This window comes from Lithobates pipiens, unplaced genomic scaffold (genome assembly GCF_037356315.1).
Source record: "Lithobates pipiens isolate NorthernLeopardFrog02 unplaced genomic scaffold, aLitPip1_a1.2 Scaffold_25, whole genome shotgun sequence".
NCBI lineage: Eukaryota > Metazoa > Chordata > Amphibia > Anura > Ranidae > Lithobates > Lithobates pipiens.
The window spans coordinates 120,762,510-120,780,048 of NW_027507787.1; the positions used below are offsets into that span (position 1 = coordinate 120,762,510).

The 17,539-nt window shown below is 44.1% G+C and overlaps 1 long non-coding RNA gene across 1 annotated transcript in view; it reads left to right on the forward strand.

Annotated features, from left to right (window-relative positions):
- The window catches only part of LOC143930484 (uncharacterized), a 41,681-nt gene extending 34,388 nt beyond the window's left edge, over positions 1 to 7,293 (forward strand). The window contains exons 2-3 of the long non-coding RNA XR_013262782.1: positions 2,802 to 2,904; positions 7,107 to 7,293. This is a non-coding gene — a long non-coding RNA (uncharacterized LOC143930484). The remainder of the gene's footprint in view (positions 1 to 2,801; positions 2,905 to 7,106) is intronic.
- Positions 7,294 to 17,539: the final 10,246 nt, after the last annotated feature.

The window sequence follows — 17,539 nt, forward strand, 5'->3', positions numbered from 1 at the left end:
TAAAGTATAAAAAAATTCCATACCTGAAAAGTAAACATGATAAAACATAATAACAAAACATTGCAGAATAAAATACAGTAAAAAAGAGCAGAACAATAGAGAGTGAGAGAGAAGAGAATAAAACAACTACTATTTTTTTTTTTATATATATATATATTTTGTGTTTTTTTTTATTTTTTCCTTTTTTACACTTTTTTTTTTTTTTGTAACTGCAACGGTTGTAACTGTTCCAGGTTTGGGTCTCTCAAAATGCAATGACATCTTGGGAGACCCTGTGAAAGTTTGCCTAGTCTGTGCAATGCTGTACCCTACGCTAAAACTCCACTAGTGTATGGTAGTGCTCAAAACATTCACCAATGCAAAGACCAGGATTGTCAGGACAGCAGGGACAATAACAGGTGTCATGCCTATATCCACGCTTTCTACAGACACAGCATTTTCTTTGAGGGGCTCGTTGAGTAGGGGTACTCGGGAAGACATAAGGCAAATACCTCTCATGCAGCCGGCTTACTGCATTTGGATTGGGAAGGTGAGGTGGAGCACCGTCTAGAAACAGAAGTGCTTTGATCATCTCTTCCTGGAATTTAAGGAAGGATCTAGTCCGTCCTGAAGCTCTGTATAGCACATGAGCATTCAGCAAAGCCAATTGAAATAAATAGACACTTTTTTGTCCCAGCGTCTGTCCTTACGGGGAACTAGGTATGGCGCCAAAAACTGGTCGTTGAGTTCCACCCCTCACATATTAAGGTTACATTCGTGAACACAGAGGGGTTTCTCCACAACACCAGTCGCCATAGTAATTTGGACCGTCGTGTCTGCATGAAGGGAGGTAAGAACGAAAACATTCTTATTATCCCTCCACTTCATAGCGAGCAAGTTACTACACTTCAAGCAGGCTCTCTCCTCCAGCCTAAGACGGGAATCTACAAGCCGCTGGGGAAAGCCCCAGCGATTAGATCGCACGGTGCCACATGCTCCAATCTGTTGATCAAACAAGTGACTAAAAAGTGGCACCCTCGTGTAATAATTGTCCACATACAAATGGTACCCCTTTCCGAATAAGGGTGACACGAAGTCCCACACAATCTTGCCAGCACTTCCTATGTAGGCTCTACGTGACTATCTATTCCCTCGTAAACCATAAAACTACATGTATAGCCTGTGGCCCTGTCACAGAGCTTATTATACATCTTGACCCCCTATCTGGCATGTTTGCTGGGAAGGTACTGTTTGAATGACAAGCGGCCAGAAAACGTAATCAGGGACTCATCAACGCAAACAACTTGATGGGGAGTAAACAAGTCTGCAAAACGTTGGTTGAAGTGGTTTACGAGGGCCCGAATTTTGTAGAGCCGATCGTATCCAGGGTCTCCATGAGGACGACAGAGTTCATTGTCATTGAAGTGCATGAACCACAGGATCTGCTCGTATCGTGCCCTGGCTAGGAAGCAGAGAACCCGGATATATGGTGAATTGGGTCAGTGGACCAATATGACCGCAACTCACTCTTTTTGGTTATGCCCATGAGGAGGGAAAGGTCTTACATTCGGAAACCGTAATTGGTTTCCAATCTTTGGCAAGGGAGGACTGGGGAATAGTGTTGACCAGCTTACAAATTGCTTTGGTCCACAATAGAGCTATAGAGATCTTTGGTGAAAAATGGCAAATAAGAATCAAGTGATGTAAAATCAACTGTTTCCACCTGATTTCTGGGTTGGCCATTGAATGCAGGAAGTATGGGTGCTACAGAAGTGGTGGGTTACCAATTAGGATTGGCACTATGGCTCGACGGGCATGTCTTTGTCTTCTTGGATGTACGATCAGGGTGCACTAGGCCGCTGGTGCTTGCCAGTTCACCAGAAGGAATAGCGGCGCTAGTATTTCTCTGCTAAATACGAGAGTCCTGTGGTTCTTGCACCTCAACAGCAGAAGAAGAAGATTGTACGCCGGACCTTGGCAGGGACCACAACTCTGTCGTCAGAGCTATCTCTCATGGAGCCACTGTCATCTACAGGAGTGACAATGAATGTACAAATATGGCCTACAGCAATACGAAAAAATAAAGAAGGAGGGAAAAAAATGAGAAAGAACAACAGCCCTCTTCCTTCTCCTCCCTTTCTTCTTTTTTTTTCTTTTGTATGGCTGTAGGCCATATTTGTACATTCATTGTATTTAATATTTTAATTGTTATTCATTAATTGTTATGCTTTTCTCTTCCTTTTTCCTTCTACACACCTAAGGCTTTGCATATCTTGTCATTTTATGTCTATTGGATATTCTCGTCCTTTTCCCGATGAAGCCGACTTGGCGAAACATGTTGAAATAGTAGGACAAGAGAATAAACCTGTATGTGACCCCAGTTCTCTCGGCAGTTAGGGTTGAGATGTGTGTTATACCCAGAATGTTGACTGTAACTGTGGTCCTTACTTTTATCTTGTTTATGTTTAATGATTTATATTTTGCTTTTTTACATTGTCTGTTTGTGTGTATATGGTGTACCTTTTAAAATCCCAGTTCCTCAACTCTTTGTGCCTTATTATTATTATTATTATTATTATTATTATTATTAGGGATGTTTGTATGTTACTTTTGATAATTGCTGCTGACCTCCTTCCCATACCTTTTTTGAACTTATCGCCCCTGGTGGATAATACACCCATGACACTTCCATTTGGGGTTGGAGCTCAGCAATCAGTGCATTATATGGATTGTAATAAATCTTAGAATTTATGCTAGTATAACTTTGTGTTGTATTTAGGTTGAATTTAATTTGTTTTGGTTTTTTTGTTTTCCCGCGTGAGGATCGTAGCCAATGGCACTACCTCTGGCACTGACCTTTATCTTGTTTGGGTGCGCAAGTTTTTGGGATCCTCTTTCTGGTCTTCCTTAGAGTTTCGTTCTGGGGTGAGTGTTCGAGAGATGATGGATTATTGTGGCCAGGCATGGGAGGGTTTTGTCTCAGAGGTACAACAGGTCCACTCTAGAGATGACATTACAGAGGTGGAAGTAGATGCTTACTTTTTGGGTTTACAGCGTTTAATGGAGAAAAAAACCCACCTTTTTTGGCATAAAGAATTCTTTGGAAAATATGTGACAGACCGTATTGTTCCATGGGGCCTACGTATCCAAATCTTCCCAAATATGAAAAAAGTCAGGCCAAAACGTGAAGAAAGCTTGGGAAGAGAATCTGCAATCATGCTCTTTTTAGATGATGCAGATTCTCAGCGATCAGTATCAATTGGATATTGTGGAATTGGATAAAGAAATACTGAAATGGCAGAATGAGCACAGCAATTTGGTTCCACATGTGTCGTTCCTGGCCAAAGATAAAATATTAAAAGAGCACCTTGCCAAATATGCCACTGGTTTAATTAAAACAAAAGAAAATACATTTACAAGAGATAGGAAGGCATTTGACCAGGATCAGGCATATAAGTGGAACCAACAAGGGAATTTTCTCTGCCGTAGAGGGCCTTACAATCAGGTCCTGTCAACAGGTAACCTGGATTTCATTGAATCTGATACCTCATCTAGAGGTCGACCGATATATCGGCTGATATTTGGCATTTTTTAATTAATCGGCATCGGCCGATTGTGCTGATAAAAAAGCAGATTACATGTTCAGCGCGACTTGCAAAAGACTTCTGTAATATAAGTCAATGTAAGTTGCCTGAAGACTTCAGTGAAGGACTTTCCTCCTCTCTGGGCAGGCTGCCAAGAAAAGATAAAAGTGATACAATGTTTCTTCTTCAATGGGCTGTGCTCCCTGTGTACTCCCTGTGTAGAAGTTCTCAGTTTAACCATTTAAAGACTAAATCTTTTCTGACACTTGTTGCTTACAAGTAAAAATCCAGTATTTTCTGCTAGAAAATCACTCAGAAGCCCCAAAAATTATATATATTTTTTTAGCAGATACCCTAGGGAATAAAATAGCGGTTGTTGCAATATTTTATGTGACGCGGTATTTGCGCAGAGGTCTTTCAAACGCAAGTTAGCCCTTTTTTTTCGTACAAAAGTTTTGTGTATTTAATAAATAGTTTTTTTTTTTGTTTTTTTTATCTAAATTATACATACAAGTGAACTGATTGGAGGTTTGTTTTGTTTAATAAATGTGTAAGAAATTTTCTGCATCACTTATTAAGGCTGCTTTCACACTGGATCGGGCAGGCGTTGACGGTAAAACGCTGCAAGTTTTAGCAGGGATTTACCGCCATTTTAGCCCCGCTATTCGGCTGCTAGCGGGGCAGTGAAGCACTACTGCAAAATCGCATTGCATGTGCTTCAGCAGTGGTGACCATTCATTTCAATGGGCAGGAGTGGTGGAGGAGCGGTTTACACCGCTCCAAAGATGCTGCTTGCAGGATTTTTTTTTAACGTCCTGCCAGCGCATCTCCTCATTGTGAAAGCACTCGGGCTTTCACACAGACTGCAGGGGAGCCGTTTTGAAGGCAATTTACAGGCGCTATTTTTAGCCCAAAATCGCCTGAAAAACGCCCCAGTGTGAAAGGTGTCCAACTTAGATTTTATGAGATGAAGGGGAAAAAATAAAATAAAAATTGGCCTAACATATCGGCCCAAAAAAATCGGCATCCTATATCGGCCATCGGTGCCACGATTTCTAAATATCGGCATAGGCCAGAGAAAAACCCATAGCGGTCGACCTCTAACCTCATCTATGTCATCTACATCCTATGTACCAATTTCTACACAATTAACTCTGGTGAAGCATCTAGGAAGAGAAAAAAAAAAGACAGTGAAACAGGTTCACAGGGACGCTCCAGATCAGCACACTCTCACAATAAGGATAAATGCACACGATCACAATGGTCACAAAATCGCACAACCCCCAGTACTCCGGTTTCGAGTAACGCACTTAATCACTCACAAAGGACGCTGACTACACCAGTTACGCACATTAACTCAGTTTCAATGTTGGCTGGACCTCTATCTCAGCCAACGTCGGAACAACGCTTGGTCACAACAGTTCCATCCATAGATTCACGTATTGCACCCTTTTTCAATACTAATGCTATTGATTTAAGACGCACATCAGTCACTGCGCCCACCCCTATGAGAACAGCAACTCAGTCTTTAAAATGATTTGCCCCGGTTCCATGGATTGTGCGTACCGGGACAAATTTGATATCATTAATTTGTCATCTTACTCGCTATCGGAAAATGAATATAGAGTGTTATAACTAGGTTTGACTTTCTGTCCAGATGAAGAAGCGGACAAATTTGAATTGATTAAGGATTTACATTTGTTCGTCAGACGACTAATGTTGAAGGTTCTCTATGACAAAGAGGCTAACACAATCCTGGGTTCGGTCTCTCAGAACCCCAGCTTGGTTGGCGTTACTTTTGAGGACCTAAGAGCTTTACAAGACCTGATGGACCTGTGGGATAAGAGCAACCCAAAGGAAGAGGGATGAGTATTCAACCTGTGACGGAACCTATCCCACACTCCGATTGAGTACTTCCGTCAGTATACCGCTTCCTAAGTCTGAATATAGATATCAGATATTCCAACCGTTCACAAGCACAAAACAAGACGACACTTGCTTAGCTGCTCAACATGGACTGATTTATTAGAACCAAAATGCCAAGTATTTATAATACAGTAGAAGACTAAAACCTAACCTAATTAGCATGAGCTAATTATCTAATCATTGACCCAGACTATCTTTCCAAAACTGAGGTGAAGCCACCAAATGAACCGATACCACAGCCCAAATAAGTAGGCAAATATAGAACAGGGAAAGCGGTAACCAACCTCACGGGACTTTTAAGGGTATCAATTTTATATATAGTATAGGGAGGACCCATGGGGATCAAACACATAGACCAAAGATAAAAAATCTCAGGGTTTATTACAAAGAACAAAATAAACAAATTATGCTAAAAACACAATACATAAGAATCCATCCAATACACGATGATTTTGAAGAATTTCTTTTGAAATCAATCAATATAGTTTATACCGCGCTTGACATGTTTCACTCAAAAGTTTCATCAGGAACTTTGTAAGAATAGATATAGCGTTGAAATACTGTATAGATAGACACGTAATAGATTAGACACAAAAGCATAAATGGAGCATTACAAAAAATGTTTCACAAATAACCAGTATATGAATATATATTAGATATAAAGCAAAACGGTGAATAATCACATCATATATAGAGATTAGGACATCTGAATAGCCAAAGATCAAGAGCCCAAGGAAATGTCACTCTCACCTGTAATAGGTTCACAAAGAGCCAATCAATCATCGATAAACGAATAAGGAAACGCCCAGAGGGGCCTCAAAGTGAATAAATGGGAACGTCTGGACCACTAGTAGCTTGCAGAGAAACCCTCCTGAATATAAAATTAAAATAAATTATATTTTTATATTACTTCACGAAATGCGCAAAAATTTCGGTTTTCCAAGAATAAAATAATTCTTTAGTTCATGAATTACCTGGTAGAATCAATGTTAATCAAAAAAATGGGCCAACCAAGGGCCAATCTAAGGCCAGACGGGAACACAACCCCCTACTGCTCAAACAGAAGATGAATCGACTGCAGGAAAGGCAGATAATTCTGTCTAGTCTGAAATATAAAAAGGATAGGAAGGGATAAACAAACAACAAATGAATGATGGCTAGGAAAAAACATGGATAATAAAGATAGTTTAGCAAACAGATATTGTTCCCAAGACATCCAGCAAAAAGCCCAAATGCCTACCTCAATATGGCTTATCACAGGGCGTCCAATACAGGAGTCCCCCTCAGGAGATGTAAGGCCCGTGGATGCTGCCTTAAGAAGGGTCTCACCCACTCGGCGGCGTCTGATGTAGCTGCCGAGTGGCGGGCGGAAGTGACCTAGCAGCCAATCTCGGAAATCGATTGGCTCTTTGTGAACCTATTACAGGTGTGAGTGACATTTCCTTGGGCTCTTGATCTTTGGCTATTCAGATGTCCTTATCTCTATATATGATGTGATTATTCACCGTTTTTGCTTTATATCTAATATATATTCATATACTGGTTATTTGTGAAACATTTTTTGTAATGCTCCATTTATGCTTTTGTATCTAATCTATTATGTCTCTATCCATACAGTATTTCAACGCTATATCTATTAATCCAAAGCTCCTGATGAAACTCGTTTTGAGTGAAACATGTCGAGTGCGGTATAAACTATATTGATTGAATTCAAAAGAAATTCTTCAAAATCCTCGTGTATTGGATGGATTCCTATGTATTGTGTTTTTAGCATAATTTGTTTATTTTGTTCTTTGTAATAAACCCTGAGATTTTTTTATCTTTGGTCTATGTGTTTAATCCCCATGGGTCCTCCCTATGCTATATATAATTGATACCCTTAAAAGTCCAGTGAGGTTGGTTACCTCTTTCCCTGTTCTATATTTGTCTATTGACCCAGACTAGTTGTCTGAGAGATAGGACTTTTCAGGGTAAGACGTTGTCTCCTAGCTCACTGATTGACTATTCAATACACATTAGCATAAACAAACAAAGGGTTAATTAGCACAAACAACAATGTGTGAATACTCCTACAAGCCAGACTAGTCTCATTTACATAACAGACAGGTGGCTGGATTTGATGACATTAGCATCTAACAGTGTGATTCATTCTATTGCTAATATGGCAAATACATATCCAGAGTCTGTGTCTTGGCGGGGGGGGGGGGGCATGGATCTGTATCCAAGTAACACCACCTCAGGGGTCCCCAGACATACAGCTCACAAAGAGCACCCTTCCCTCAAATGCGAGGGCCCATAATCGCAAGTCAAGAGGCTCACATTGTGACACCCATCTGGATTGAATTCAACCCAGTCCCAGCCTCTGAGTTCTTCCTTGTTGAGCCTTCCATCAGGTCCATCTGGAGTTAGCTTTGATGTCCCAAAGTCATACAGACCGAAGTCAAGATCCTTTCCTGTAATGCAAGGTAATTCTAATATATGGGCCTTCGTGATTTAGTCAACCAATTGGCAGATGGGCCCTTCATCAAATCTGTATAAAGATTTGAATAGGGCACTAAGAAGTTTGAGTACTAACAAAGAAATTGTGGTGAAAACATCCAATAAGGGTGGAAGCCTTGTTTTAATGGATATAGACAAATATGAGAGAATGTGACATCATTCAGAATACCAATTGGTATAGATTGGTCCCGAAGGCTCACATTGAGTACTACAGAAAGCAATATAGAGATATATTCATTAAGGCCTACAATAAGAACATTATAGATCTTAATACATTTACATTTTTTGATGTTACTGGTTTCTTCACTCCAACCTTTTATGCGCTACCCAAGGTGCACAAAAGCCTCACAAACCCTCCCAGCCGACCAATAATCTCAGGCTGCAGATCACTGCAGAGCACGTCAATTGGTCGATTAATATCTACATCCCCATGGGAAGGGCCTTTTCTCTTATGATGGTGCGGGAGTTTCTGAGTGAGTGGGATCTGGACTCATGGAGATATAACGAGTTTGTTATTGAAATGTTGGAATTTGTTTTAACTCGCAAAATTTTTATGTTCAAAGGTTCCCACTACCTCCAGGTGCAGGGTGTTGCTATGGGGGCAAAATGTGCCCCCTCTTATGCAAACCTGTAATGGGGGGGGCTGGAACGAGACCTTTTTTCTGATGAGTCAAAATCAATCGGCATTGGTCAGATTTTCTCACGGCATCGATACATAGACAATGTTTTCATGATTTGGGCAGGATCAAAATAAAGCCTGATCAGGTTTTTGGATGGTTTACAGGTTAACGCTTATTATTTGAAATTTACATATACCTATAACCAAGGAAGAATCACTTTTTTGGATGTAGAACTATTCATCAATGAAACAGGACTGATTTGTTCCCCTCTCTATAGGAAACCATCGGCTGGGAACAGTCTGCTACATGCCAGCAGTTCACATCCGGAGAAATTGATTAAGAGTATTCCGGGGGGGCGTGGCCGGATGTGATTGAGGCAACACGCGTCTCTGCTTAGCTCTGTGCATCCTGACCTTATCCGCGCTATTGGAGTGTACTGACTCCCTTCTATTGCTCACCGCTGTTTGGGGGAAGGAGAGAGGAGCGGAACGATGCCCTTTTCAGCATCCAAGAAGCACCAGAAGCCGCCGAAAGACTCGCGGTCCACACGCTCCGTGCAGGAGCGGGGCTCCGCCCACGCCATCTTGCCTGCGCTAGACTTAGAACAGCGGGAGGGCGCGAAAGTGAAGCTGGTGACACAGCAGGGAGACAAGATGGAAGCTGGGCCAGACATGGATAGCCCGGAGGAGCAAGTGCTGTGGTGGATACAGCGGCAATCACGCGACCGATCCTGGAAGCAATCAATGTGAGTAAGTCAGAACTTATGGGGCGCATAGACCTGCTATCCTCGGAATGTACATTGATTCGTCACGATCTGGATAAGATAAGGGGCAGACTCGCCACGGTAGAAGACAGGGTCTCTGAAGTGGAAGATGTTAGCCATGCCCACGGGACTAGTCTACGTGAACTTCGGGATCTAGTGAGCTCCTTACAGCGCAGAGCAGATGACGCCGAAGACCGACAAAGGCGAAACAACGTTCGGGTTGTGGGCCTGCCAGAGGGAGCGGAGGGGGATAAGCCTGTCATGTTTGCTGAATCTTTCTTTAAAAGCCTGTTATCACTGGAGGATTTACCCCCTACATACGTGGTGGAAAGGGCTCACAGGGTTCCCACAGGTAGAAGGCCTCCTGGAGCACACCCTCAGCCCTTTCTGGTGAGATTCCTGAACTACAGGGACAGAGATATGATCCTTGCCAAGTCCAGGAAGGTCAAGGAGTTAAAGCAGGAAAATGCGCGTGTGATGCTCTTTCCGGATTTCTCGGCGGCCACACAACAGCAACGCCGATCTTTCAATGATGTGCGCAGAAGGCTTCGCGAGAAAGAGGTGCAGTATAGCATGCTGTACCCCAGTAGACTCAGAGTGCAATACAAGGGAGGGGTTACATTTTTTGATAACCCTGCCGAAGCATGCGAATGGCTGGATAAAGAGCTCTCATGATGGATCCTCCGAGCGCTGAGCGGCGTATACGTTTCTTGTTAACTGGCGAATTCTCTGGGGATGGGAGCTCAACTATTTGGTTATCAGGAGACCTTGGGGATGCTGGATGTTTTACCCTGAAGCGTGGACACCAGGTGACGAAGTCTCTTCAAACTATTGGTATCTCCTTTACAATCTACAGCAGGCGGACAGTCTCCTTCATGCTCTATGTAAGGATGTGAACAGCCTTATTTCTCTCATGGTCTCCTGAAGTGGACTGTTTCCCCCTTTATGTTTGAATTTTGTTTTTTATCTTTCTTTTCTCTTTACTTTTTGCCATAAGCAGCCACTATCTTGCTTTTCCCCAGGCCCATATACACTGCTGGAACTCCCTGTCTCGTGAGATGGACCGTGAGTAAAACTATTTTATGTAGGATGGGGAATTGGGACCCAGACTTTTGATTCGTCCTGGGCTGCATTGTGGATACTTAAAGCAACGCTTTGTTCCCTTCTTTTGGTGTTTTTTTCTCTCCACTATTTTGACATCGGAGCGAGTAGTGGACGGGACCATTACAACTTTTGTTTGCCGAACTTTTAGTTGCAACGGCTGGAATCTTCCAACGGGATGTTTAGGTTATTTTTCAGGGTGAAAGCTACTTGCCGGACTGGTTTGGTTTTTGGTTTTGTTTTTTCTCAGGTTGGGGAAATGGTTTCTGGCATAATAGCAGGGGGGGGTGGGTTTTTTTATTTCTTTGTCACAGCTCGCATGGGTATGTTTGCTCAGAGATCTTGGTCAATATTAATACTGGTTGCAGTTGCCATTATTACGAGTGGGATAACTGGGCTCCTAGTAGGTGGTGAGATTTTCTATTATCTATTTTATATTGATGGCGGATAAATTGCAGGTCGTGTCTTGGAACGTCCGAGGCCTTAACAATAAATTTAAACGGGCCTCGGTGTTCCAATACTTGAAACAGTACAAGCCACAGCTTATCTTTTTGCAGGAGACGCATCTGGATGGAGGGGGGATACGTTCCTTACGTAAACCTTGGCTACAAAGGTCTTTACACGCCACATATTCTACATTTGCTAGAGGCGTTTCCATACTCATAAGTAGATCATTGCCTTGTATGATTCATCAGGTCATATCTGACCCGGAGGGCAGGTATGTGGCGGTGCTCATTGAGGTTTACCATACTCAAATGCTCATGGTGAATGTATATGTACCCCCTCCATTCAGAGTTCAGCTTTTATATGACATACTAATCAGGTTGACACAATTCCTGCACCTACCACTGCTTCTATTGGGAGACTTCAATGCAATACTGGATGCAGCCTTGGACTCTTCCAATCCAGGCAGAGCGAGTTCACAGGATTTGGTTGGCTGGGCCTCCACGGCAGGGTTGGTTGAATTATGGCGGTGGAAACACCCGAATGTTAAGGGCTACTCGCATATTTCATTGACACATGGGTCCTCTGCCAGGATTGATCTTGCCTTTAGCAATACTTGTGGCCTGAAATATGTGGTGGACTCTGACTATCTGGCGGGGGGTCTTTCCGACCATAACCCCCTGTCTATAATGTTATCCTTTTCGCACAACTTAGCTGGGGGTGGCTGGCGTCTGCATGGCTGCAACATGAACAGGTGGCGAAGCAGCTGGCGGATTCTGTTGGGGCCTATTGGGATGTCAATGCTTACACTTCCGAGCCTGCGATAGTGTGGGATGCTTTTAAAGCTGTCACTAGGGGGGAGTGTATATCAGCCATTAAGACGGCAAGGGTAAATGATAACGAATAATTTAATACCTTAAAACACAGGGAGAGGGGCTGTGCGGAGGAACAGGCATTACGCCCTACGAAGGAGTCTTACGAGGCCCTTTTGGCGGCTCGCAGGGACCTTTCCCTACACATTACTAGCATGACCAAGGCTGATTTGAATAGAAACGCACACTTACTCTTTGCTGAGGGGGACAAAAATGGCAGGCTGTTAGCTATGATGGCAGCGGACAGCCATCCTGCGGTACTGGTTCCTGCAATAAGGGACGCGGCGGGCGGGATGGTTACAGACCCGTCCCTCATACTGCAAGAGTTTACGGAATTTTTTGCCACTTTATACTCCCCTATTGCGCAATACGATTCGGTGGCGTTGGAGCAGCTGCTGGCGAGGCTTCCTCTTCCCAGTTTGGCGGAGGAGGACTGTGCTGTGCTGGACGCTGGTCTCACGCTGCAGGAGGTTCGGGAGGCGATTTTGGCCTTCCCCCCTAACAAGGCTCCGGGGCCTGATGCACTCCCGGTGGATTTTTACAAACAACACCTAGACCAACTGGAGACGAGACTACACTGGGTATTCGAGCAATGCTTTGAGAGCGCCTCCCTGCCGGATTCCATGTTGGAAGCCTATATGGTGCTTCTGCCAAATCCGGGGAAGGACCTGACGGATTGCGCGTCGTATCGCCCCATTGCATTGTTGAATGCCGATTTAAAAATTTTAACAAAAATCTTGGCAACTAGACTGTCTAAGGTAATTAAAACGATAGTCAATATAGATCAGACTGGCTTTATACCCGGAAAATCGACTGACACAAACCTGAGACGACTGTTCACACATTTACAGCTACCCCCAACTGACTCTTCCTCTAGAGTGGTGGTGTCAATTGATATTGCGAAAGCATTTGACTCTGTCGATTGGTTATATATGTTTAAGGTACTAGAGAGGATGGGGTTTGGCCCGCGGTTTCGGAGGTGGATTGCTATGCTGTACAAGAATCCCAGGACGGCCATTAGAATGGGGTCAACTAGATCAAATTTTTTTAATGTGGGCAGGGGCACTAGGCAGGGATGCCCATTATCCCCATTTTTATTTGCCCTGGTTATGGAGCCCCTGGCCGCTGCACTGAGGTCCTCGGGGGAGGTAAGGGCAATAGAGGTGGGGTCTATTAGAGAGTCATTGGCTCTTTATGCTGATGACATGTTACTGTTCTTGGCCGACCCTGGGAAATCACTGCGGGCTGTGCTGAATATCTTTGATGAGTTCTCCAGGTTCTCTGGGTTGACGGTGAACTGGGGCAAGTCATCTATCTTGCCAATTGATGCCGGGGCCAGGGAGGGGGCGGACCTGGACCTACCTCTGCGCTGGGTGACGTCGCTTACCTATCTGGGGGTTAAAATCACTGCCAATGTGAGAGACTATATACCTCTGAACCTTACTCCCCTATTGACCCTCCTCCGACACAAAACGCAGGTGTGGTCTAAATTACCGCTTTCTTTGATAGGAAGAATTAGTCTGATCAAGATGAAGATCCTCCCAATTATACTATATTTCCTGCGCCATGCGCCACTATGGATACCCAAAAGCTTTTTTAGGCAGATTGAGGGAGTTGTGAGCGCCTTTGTATGGGCCCCCAAGCCCCCAAGGGTAGGGATTAGGGTACTACAGGAACCCTGTGAGAGAGGGGGATTGGCCTTGCCAGATTGGCACAAGTACTATTTGGCTGGTCAGATGGTGTTTGCTCGCAGATGGCTTGTGTCGGATGACGGTGATGCGGCTACCGTTTTAGAAGCTGCCTCGCTGGGTTCGTACGAGAGCCTGCGGTTGGCTCTATTCAGGGGGGGCAGGTCGGACCTGCCTCTGACACAAACAATGCGGGCCACTATTAGAGCTTGGGGCCAGGCGGTGAAACTGGCGGCCCCTAGTTACAGAGGACTTTCCCCATCCACCCCGCTGTGGATGAACCATTTACTACCTCACTTCTACAATTTGCCGGATCCAATGATTTGGGCGGTGAGGGGAGTAAAAACGCTTAAGGATATTACCTCTTTTGGTGACTTGCTGACGTTCCCCCAACTCCAGACGCGACACGAACTACCTAACACATATCTTTTTCGTTTTTTTCAGATTAGGCATGCCTTTCAGAAACAGTTTGGGGATTTAAGGATAGAGTCCCTCCCGTCATGTCTCGAATCCCTGTTGTCCCGAGAGGATCTTGAAAAGGTTCTCTCGGTGTCATACAAGGAATAATTTAAGTTGACGCCGAAGGCTGTCCTGACCTGCAGAGCTAAGTGGGAATTGGAGGTGCCGGACATCCAAGGGGAAGATTGGGATGATTTGTGGTCCCAACCCTTTAAACACCTGATATCTGCCAGGGATAGGCTAATCCAATTTAAATTTCTTCACAGGAGCTATTACACGCCAGCAAGACTGGCGACGATTTATGGCCATGATCGGGCAGAATGCTGGAGATGTTCGGTCACCCCAGCTGATGCCAGGCACATTTTTTGGCTATGTTCACACGTACAAGATTTTTGGAAGGAGGTCACGATATGTATTTCAGATCTCTTGATGGTGCACATTCCACTAACTGTGAAGGTTTGCCTGCTGGGGTTGGTGGAGGAGGTAGTGCCTACGAGGGCCTTGCGAACCCTACTCACTATCCTTTTGTATTATGGGAAAAAGGCAATATTACTTAAATGGAAATCTGCTAATGCTCCAGATCTTAACTTTTGGAAAAGCTTGGTTAATGGTATGCTGCCATATTACAAGGCTACATATATAGCCAGGGGGTGTCTTAAGAAGTTTGATAGAGTGTGGAGGGTGTGGTATGAGGCTGATGACACTGTGGGGTGATGGTCCCCTGGGGAAGATGATACTGATGTATTGTGTGCACAATGACCCCTACAATACAACTGGACATGGTATGGTGTATGGAAGGGGGAGTATTTGGGTTGTAGCTATGTGAGGGGAGAGCCCTATAGCGGCTGAGGACATATATGTGAATGGCAATCAATGAAGGTATTTAACCACTTTCAGACCGGACCATTTTGCTGGTAAATGACCAGAGGTCTTTTTACACTTTGGCACTGCGCTGCTTTAACTGGTAATTGCGCGGTCATGCAATGTTGTACCCAAACAAAATTTGCGTCCTTTTCTTCCCACAAATAGAGCTTTCTTTTGATGGTATTTGATTGCCTCTGCGATTTTTATTTTTTGCGATATAAACGTAAAAAGACCGCAAATTTTGAAAAAAAATGATATTTTCTACTTTTTGTTATTAGAAAAATCCAATAAACTCAATTTTAGTCATACATTTAGGCCAAAATGTATTCAGCCACATGTCTTTGGTAAAAAAAAAGTCAATAATTGTATATTTATTGGTTTGCGCAAAAGTTGTCACATCTACAAACTAAGGTACGTTTTCTGCAATTTACGCAGCTTTTAGTTTACGACTGCCTATCTCATTTCTTGAGGTGCTAAAATGGCAGGGCAGTACAAAACCCCCCCAAATGACCCCATTTTGGAAAGTAGACCCCCTAAGGAAATTGATAAGAGGCATGTTGAGCCCATTGAATATTTTATTTTTTTGCCTCAAGCGATTGAATAATGACAAAAAAAAAAATTTTTTTTTTTTTTTACACAAAGTTGTCACTAAATGATATATTGCTCACACATGCTATGGGCGTATGTGAAATAACACCCCAAAATAAATTCTGCTGCTTCTCCTGAGTACGGGGATACCACATATGTGGGACTTTTTGGGAGCCTAGCCGCGTACGGGGCCCCGAAAACCAAGCACCGCCTTCAGGCTTTCTAAGGGCGTACATTTTTGAGTTCACTTCTCACTACCTATTACAGTTTTGAAGGCCATAAAATGCCAAGATGGCACAAAACCCCCACAAATGACCCCATTTTAGAAAGTAGACACCCCAAGCTATTTGCTGAGAGGCATGTTGAGTTCATGGAATATTTTATATTTTGCCACAAGTTGCGGGAAAATTACAAACTTTTTTTTTTTTTTTTTTTTTTTCACAAAGTTGTCACTAAATGATATATTGCTCACACATGCCATGGGCATATGTGAAATGACACCCCAAAATAAATTCTGCTGCTTCTCCTGAGTACGGGGATACCACATATGTGGGACTTTTTGGGAGCCTAGCCGCGTACGGGGCCCCGAAAACCAAGCACCGCCTTCAGGCTTTCTAAGGGCGTAAATTTTTGAGTTCACTTCTCACTACCTATTACAGTTTTGAAGGCCATAAAATGCCAAGATGGCACAAAACCCCCACAAATGACCCCATTTTAGAAAGTAGACACCCCAAGCTATTTGCTGAGAGGCATGTTGAGTCCATGGAATATTTTATATTTTGCCACAAGTTGCGGGAAAATTACAAACTTTTTTTTTTTTTTTTTTTTTTTCACAAAGTTGTCACTAAATGATATATTGCTCACGCATGCCATGGGCATATGTGAAATGACACCCCAAAATAAATTCTGCTGCTTCTCCTGAGTACGGGGATACCACATATGTGGGACTTTTTGGGAGCCTAGCCGCGTACGGGGCCCCGAAAACCAAGCACCGCCTTCAGGCTTTCTAAGGGCGTTACAGTTTTGAAGGCCATAAAATGCCAAGATGGCACAAACCCCCCCCAAATGACCCCATTTTGGAAAGTAGACACCCCTAAATTTAGGGGTACACTAGTGAGACTAGGTAATAAATGGCGGGTGCCCTGAAACTATAAAAAAATAACTAACCAACCAGCGTCACCTGTAACAGTTATATGGTGATCACTGGTGAAAGGGTTAACTAGGGGGCAATCAGGGGGCTTTATGCGGTAGTATATGGGGGTCCCTGGCGCTATAAAAAGCTGCGGCGAACCTAAATACCTACCTGCCTAACTAGCGTCACCTGTGACACTAATACAGCGATCAGAAAAACGATCGCTTATTAGGCTGGGTTCACACTGGAGCGATGCGGGAACGCCACGAATGCGCGGCGGGTTCCCGCATCGCATGCCTCCCGGCGGCAGTTCACACTGCCCTATGCGAACTGCTGGGAGTGTCAGTGAAATGTTACTGACACCCCCAGATCAGTTCGCATATCGCAGTGCGATCTGCAAACTCGGATCGCATGGTGTGAACACCCATGCGATCCGATTCTGCTGCGGGCCAAAAAAAGGGTCCCGTGCGAATTTGCGGCGGGTGCGGCGGGTGTGGCGGGTGCGGCGGGTGCGGCGAATGGCTGAACTCGAATCGCACAGAGATCGGATGTGATTTGCACTGCAGTGCGGTGCGAATCACATCCGTTCTCATAAACCGCTGCAATGTGAACCCAGCCTTAGTGACACTGGCGACGGGGGGTGATCACGGGGTTAAACCTTTATTGGGGGGGTTAGGGGGGTACCTTAGAACTAAAGGGGGCTAACCCTAACTGCCCTAACAGTTATTAGTCACAAATGACACCCGCCGGGTGATCAGGGGGTTAAACCTTTATTAGGTAATAAATGGCGGGTGCCCTGAAACTATAAAAAATAACTAACCAACCAGCGTCACCTGTAACAGTTATATGGTGATCACTGGTGAAAGGGTTAACTAGGGGGCAATCAGGGGGCTTTATGCGGTAGTATATGGGGGTCCCTGGCGCTATAAAAAGCTGCGGCGAACCTAAATACCTACCTGCCTAACTAGCGTCACCTGTGACACTAATACGGCGATCAGAAAAATGATCGCTTATTAGGCT